Source organism: Armigeres subalbatus, chromosome 3 (assembly GCF_024139115.2).
Source record: "Armigeres subalbatus isolate Guangzhou_Male chromosome 3, GZ_Asu_2, whole genome shotgun sequence".
Lineage (NCBI taxonomy): Eukaryota > Metazoa > Arthropoda > Insecta > Diptera > Culicidae > Armigeres > Armigeres subalbatus.
Window position 1 is genome coordinate 375418381 of NC_085141.1, and position 5781 is coordinate 375424161.

Sequence of the window (5781 nt, forward strand, 5' to 3'; positions counted from 1 at the left end):
TATTGATCAGAGCTGGTGTAGATTGCACTTCGATCCGAGTGAATAGTGGTTGGGATTTGCCATCTATTCTCAAAGTGCACGTTTCAGCAGCTCTCAAATGTTGATCAATAACGGCGCCGGCCAAGTCCTTACAGTCAGTTGGAAAAGGAAGGGAATATTGTTGCTACTAGAGACCGAGAATACCTCTGCATCTCCACAATTACCACGGGAAGGAAGCTGTGTTAAATGGGTGGGTAATCAGAAACATAGGGGCCCTCCTTAGCCGTGCGGTAAGACCCGCGGCTACAAAGCAAGACCATGCTGAGGGTGGCTGGGTTCGATTCCCGGTGCCGGTCTAGGCAATTTTCGGATTGGAAATTGTCTCGACTTCCCTGGGCATAAAAGTATCATCGTGCTAGCCTCATGATATACGAATGCAAAAATGGTAACCTGGCTTAGAAACCTCGCAGTTAATAACTGTGGAAGTGCTTAATGAAAACTAAGCTGCGAGGCGGCTCTGTCCCAGTGTGGGGTTGTAATGCCAAGAAGAAGAAGAAGAAGAATCAGAAACATAGATCGGGATTCATCATAGAACGTGATGTGACTTATGTAACTTCTATTTTACTAATTAGTTTCGTTTTTTTTTATTCAACAATATTAGCATTTCCTTATATGTTCTTTTAGTATAAGTGTTCAAGTATAAGTGTTTAGTGTAACAAAATTATCATTAACAAAACTATGGCATTCACCTCCATATTTATTTTCTCTCCTTTCTTACCAATTTCCATTTTCTAGTGATTCCAAGCCAATACTAGAGGCCTGAATAAGAGAAACGTGGATGTGCCGCCAATCGAACCGTCAAAAAACAGCAACCAATCGAGCAGGAGCCAAAATGTTGGCTCAAATACTGAAAACGACCAAATTCGATTTTATGCCATTTTTAAATAAACAAAATTGAATGTATTTTACATTATTTTGCAATAATATATGCAAGTCATTTATAGATTATGGAATGAAATTCCATTGTTTATTGGATTCTGTTGTTATGTGATGTGGACACATAAAATAGCGGATTGTGACATTTTATCTACATAAACCATTCCCTTTCATGTGTTGTTCTTTGATGAAGAAGATTGAATGCAGTGTTGGCAGAGTCATATTTTCTATCCGCGTTTAAGTGATGAACTTTGTACCTTACTTAAAAATCACTCAAATAAAGAATTAAAAAAAAAATCTATCCGCGTTTCTCTTATTCAGGCCTCTAGTCAATACTATTTCACTGAGGCGATCTTTCAAAATCGGAAAACATAATTTTTACTTTATTTTATTCAAATGCGTTGTGTGCAGCGAAAGAAGAAGAACATTACATTTTTCTGAACGCGTCCGTTTTTCTTCCAACTCAAAAGTCGAAGTTTCAAATTAAACAATGTTCCTGTTTAATTTGAAATCTAAAAATAGATGGAAATGCCTATTTTCTTTGATTTCAATAATCAACATTAACACTGAAAAAATTTTAAAAAAATATTTTCCGTGCATCAAGGGATTTGACGTTTGCGGAACAAAACTTTCCGACGGTCGAATCGAATCGAATTTTTCTATCTTCTCGCAATATCAGGATTAATCTGGTAGCGGGTCACTTTTCAGTGACTTTTTTCGGGTCAGTCACTAAAAAGTTCCTTTTTTCGAACTCAAGTCACTAAAGTCAATTTTTCTCAGAAAAAGTCACTATTTTTAACTATTTTGAAACCTTTTACACTGTTTCGTTAGGAGCATCGTCGTGGATCTTGGTGTACTTATGGTCCAGTGCACCGAATGAACACAATGACGTTTGAGCAGTGCGCTGTTTACTAAAAATGAACACTTGAATGAACTCGATAAATGAAAAAGTATTCATTCTCAGTAAACAGCACATCCGATGTGCTTCAGTAAAGGTGTGGGCAAAAGACCTGTATGTCTGTATTAGTCGAAAAAATAACCAAAACATTGCCACCCGCAGAGGTCGGGCGGAGTGCAACGTCACGTCTGTTACAAAAATCTACTTGTGTGGCCCTAATTGGCCGGAACGAAGTTAAGACAGCGACTCTCCGTGGATGCGTGTGCACGCCGCGGAGGTCTGACTAGGAGAGGCAAAGCCATGGCTTGCTGCTCGCCAATTGACACGCTGATGTGTGAATCTATTAACACACGCTGAAGGCCATTTTGCTCAAACCCCACATTTCCCTTCTTCTCTCATTAAAAACACAAAAAAAATCTTCTAACATAGGAAGCAATGCTTCTTTTTCTCCTGGGTTATTTAAATGAGACAAAGGTGAACATTGGTTGCAATCGAGCAACCGGGTTACTCCTTTGAAAACTGCACACCAAAATAAACTTGACTCAACATCATGGTTCTAATACCAGAACAATGATTCAGAGTGTAAGTTCCCAAACTGTGGGTCGCGAAAGATAAAACGTGATTCATACTTTCACTGAATGATTTACGAGAGAACAGCAAATTTACGAAGCCAATGGCCTTCTTTTGTTTGTCAAATGCAATAACAATTTCTTTTGAAAAACATTCCAAACCTTACCCAAATGCAATCCAAAACTAAGCGGTGTTGAACATCAGTTTGCAGTTTGACATTTGAATTAGCATCGGAAGATCATACCAAAGTAACATTTTTAGTTTTTTAACGCTCTTGAATACCATTATTTACTCTACAAGTGTGCCTTAAAGCCATTATAAAACCAAAATGTTACTGGGGATATTTTCGTTTTTCATTATAAAACATGTGCAGTTTGTAACTACTGCTGAAGGTGCATTTTCCGATTTATATTGCAGTTTGCCTTGAAGCATGGATTATCGATGCAGTTCGATAATCACTCTTTTCTATTGCGTCTGCACAGTTGCCGAATTATTTTTCTCGAATCCCACCAAATAATAATATTTTTTGGAGCAAATAATTGTTTAAACTGCACAGCTGGTAACCTTGGCCATCATTTAGAAAGAGAAAATGCGAGAAGCTTCAAAATGCGAACATGTCAGAAGAAAATGTTTAAAACAAAGCCGCCCTCCATAAAAAAATCCGACGCGACGCCAAACGAAATTGGTAGACTAACATCGACTAAATCGAATGAATAATAGGTCAATTTCGTTTAAAATGACGTGCGACAAAACCAGACGAAATTGAGTGATTAATCGGGATATGAAGTTTTATTATTAAGGAACCAGATCAAATCTGTGGATTAATCGGTATTAAAAATAATGAAATCAGGCGAAACAGTGTGATTATTCGAATTTTTAAAATTAATCATGGAGGGAATCAGAGCAAATCTATAGATTCGTCAAAGAAGAAAACATTAAAAGCAGCCACGAAATGAATCAGACCAAATTTGTGGATTGATCGGTGAAAAAAGTTGTCGCACTAGTGCATTATTCATCAAGTGGCACATGAAATTACAACAAAACGTTTTCTGATAAGTGAACCATGTTCATTTGACACTATAACACCTTTAATCTCCTCCAAATATACATAAATGTAAAAAATGAGTTTGCTCAATTTTTGTCGTCCTTTGCACCAGTTGTTGCACTAGTGGTCCCAATTTGGCCAATCCCAAAAGTCAAAATACGTATACTTGTAAGGATTTCAAAGTAATGGAATTAAATGGTTCATGTAAAGTGAAGATATTCCACTAAATAAGCACACATATTCTTTTTCATCAGATTTGTTGAATAATGTTTTGGCAATTCAATTTTTTTAAATTTGTTTCTTTTTCAAATTGGAATTTTGGCCAAAAGATATTAGGGGGAGACAAAATTTTTGAAAATTATTACTTTTTACTACAAATTGTCACTACAAATTAGATTAAAAGTCATTATTTGGTCACTTTTTTTGCAGCTGTAAGTCAGTGTGGGGACGTGTTACTTCTACGTGAAGTTAAACGATTTACAATGATATGGAAATGCTAATATCATCTTCCAAACTTGGACGTACATGTTCATGATAGAATTAGAGGCGAAAGTATAGAATTGATAGTTCCGTTAGGATACGGCAGGCATGAAGAATGTTTTATAGAAGTCGATTTGAAAGCGATGGCATATGAGCAAGTCAAACCACCTTCCTTTTGCCAGTGGAGATATATCAGCTTCCACACTGATATTCTTCCCTCCCCCTTCATACGGGAGCTTGGCAGAAGGAAGGTCGTGTGATATGTGCCATCACAAATATTGCCCTCCGCTCGCTTTCAAATCGACTTCTATAAAACATTCTTCATGCCTGCCGTATCCTAACGGAACTATCAATTCTATACTTTCGGCTCTAATTCTATCATGAACATGTACGTCCAAGTTTGGAAGATGATATTAGCATTTCCATATCATTGTAAATCGTTTAACTTCACGTAGAAGTAACACACACGAAATCATTAATTTAGTGTGCTACATAATTATTTATGAACACTACCTTTTTATATAATGTTTGTTTCCTGCAATTCAATGTCTTTGCCTCATGTTGTGTTATCAGCCCTTCGATGATGGATTTCACCTTTTTTGGAGACCTTCAGGGTGAAACATCAGGCCCTTGATCGACCCAAACATTGTTTTTCATGCACTAATAAACAAAAAAATAAACAAATTCTTTCTGTCGCAAAATGCTGCATGTACCGACAAACCTCCCCACATGAGTCATTCCCGCTTGAATCCAAAATTAGATTCTTCAATTTGCGGAAAAAATACGCCTCAAAATTTGCGACCGGTCGCGTGCATGGCAAACTACGATCTCTATCCTGTTAGTCGCCTTTGCTAATTGAAATTATTTATTTGAAAATTATTCAATTAGCAGCAAGTCTCTGTTTGAGTGTTATGAGCGTGATATATTAATTAACATGTTTTGCTCTTCCAATATTTGAGAGCCATATGACTTTCTAGTTTAAACGAACAATCAAAGAAGAGGTGAAATTATCAACAAATGAAAGCGGAATCAAAACGGAGGTATTTCTAGAAAACTGGTACTTCAATCGATTTCAAAAAAAATTGAAGCTCTTAAAGAAATGGTGTTAAATGGGAAAGAAGGGAGAATGAATGAATATTTTTTTAATGCTTCAAATATTCCTACGAAGTTTTTTAATGCTTGTATGCTTGTGTAGAACATGATGAATGTTTGAGAATTAGACAAATATTAAACAAGTGTTCGTATTGAAAACCTGGCTTACGCATAAGTGGGCTCTTTAAGCATTTCGTCAATTATAGCGAATCATCTGTTGTAGCAATCTGAAGCCATATAGCTTTTGGCCACCAAATAGATCGAATGACGAATAATTCAAGGATTCGTCCTAAATAGCTGGTTTTCTGAAAGCAAAATCATTGAAATAACTGCGTATTGACCATTTGCGGCCTGCAAGTGTTCCTTTAAAAAGCGACAGTGATCGATTCAAGGAAAAGCTTCATCTTTTCAGTGATCTTTCTTCAATAGTACGGGACGCTTCCACATGTAGACCATCGAAGAACTATGAGATGTCTTCTAATTTTGCTGCTAGACCGCATTAGGGAAAATCGCAACTTCACAAACTGTTATTGGATTGTCGGAAAGCTCATTTTGGCTTCCCAGTTATTAAGTGATAAACAAATGCAGTCCTTTGGAACGAATTTCTAGAACTGTTCGCTTGTTCGACTATTCCGAACCGGAATCTTGGGAGGCATACCGAGTGAAATAGTGATCATTATATTGATTTGCCTTACGATTTGCTGTAAGGAGAGATAAAAGAATTATTACGTCCCACATTGGTGATTTGGAGATTCGGAAAAAAAGGATTGTTGAAGGTCGA

The 5781-nt window shown here is 36.8% G+C and overlaps 1 protein-coding gene across 5 annotated transcripts in view; it reads left to right on the top strand.

Moving 5' to 3' along the window:
* LOC134226558 (sodium-dependent transporter bedraggled-like) overlaps nt 1-5781 on the top strand; it is an 822794-nt gene that overhangs the window by 228606 nt on the left and 588407 nt on the right. The gene's annotated exons all lie outside the window — the stretch shown is intronic.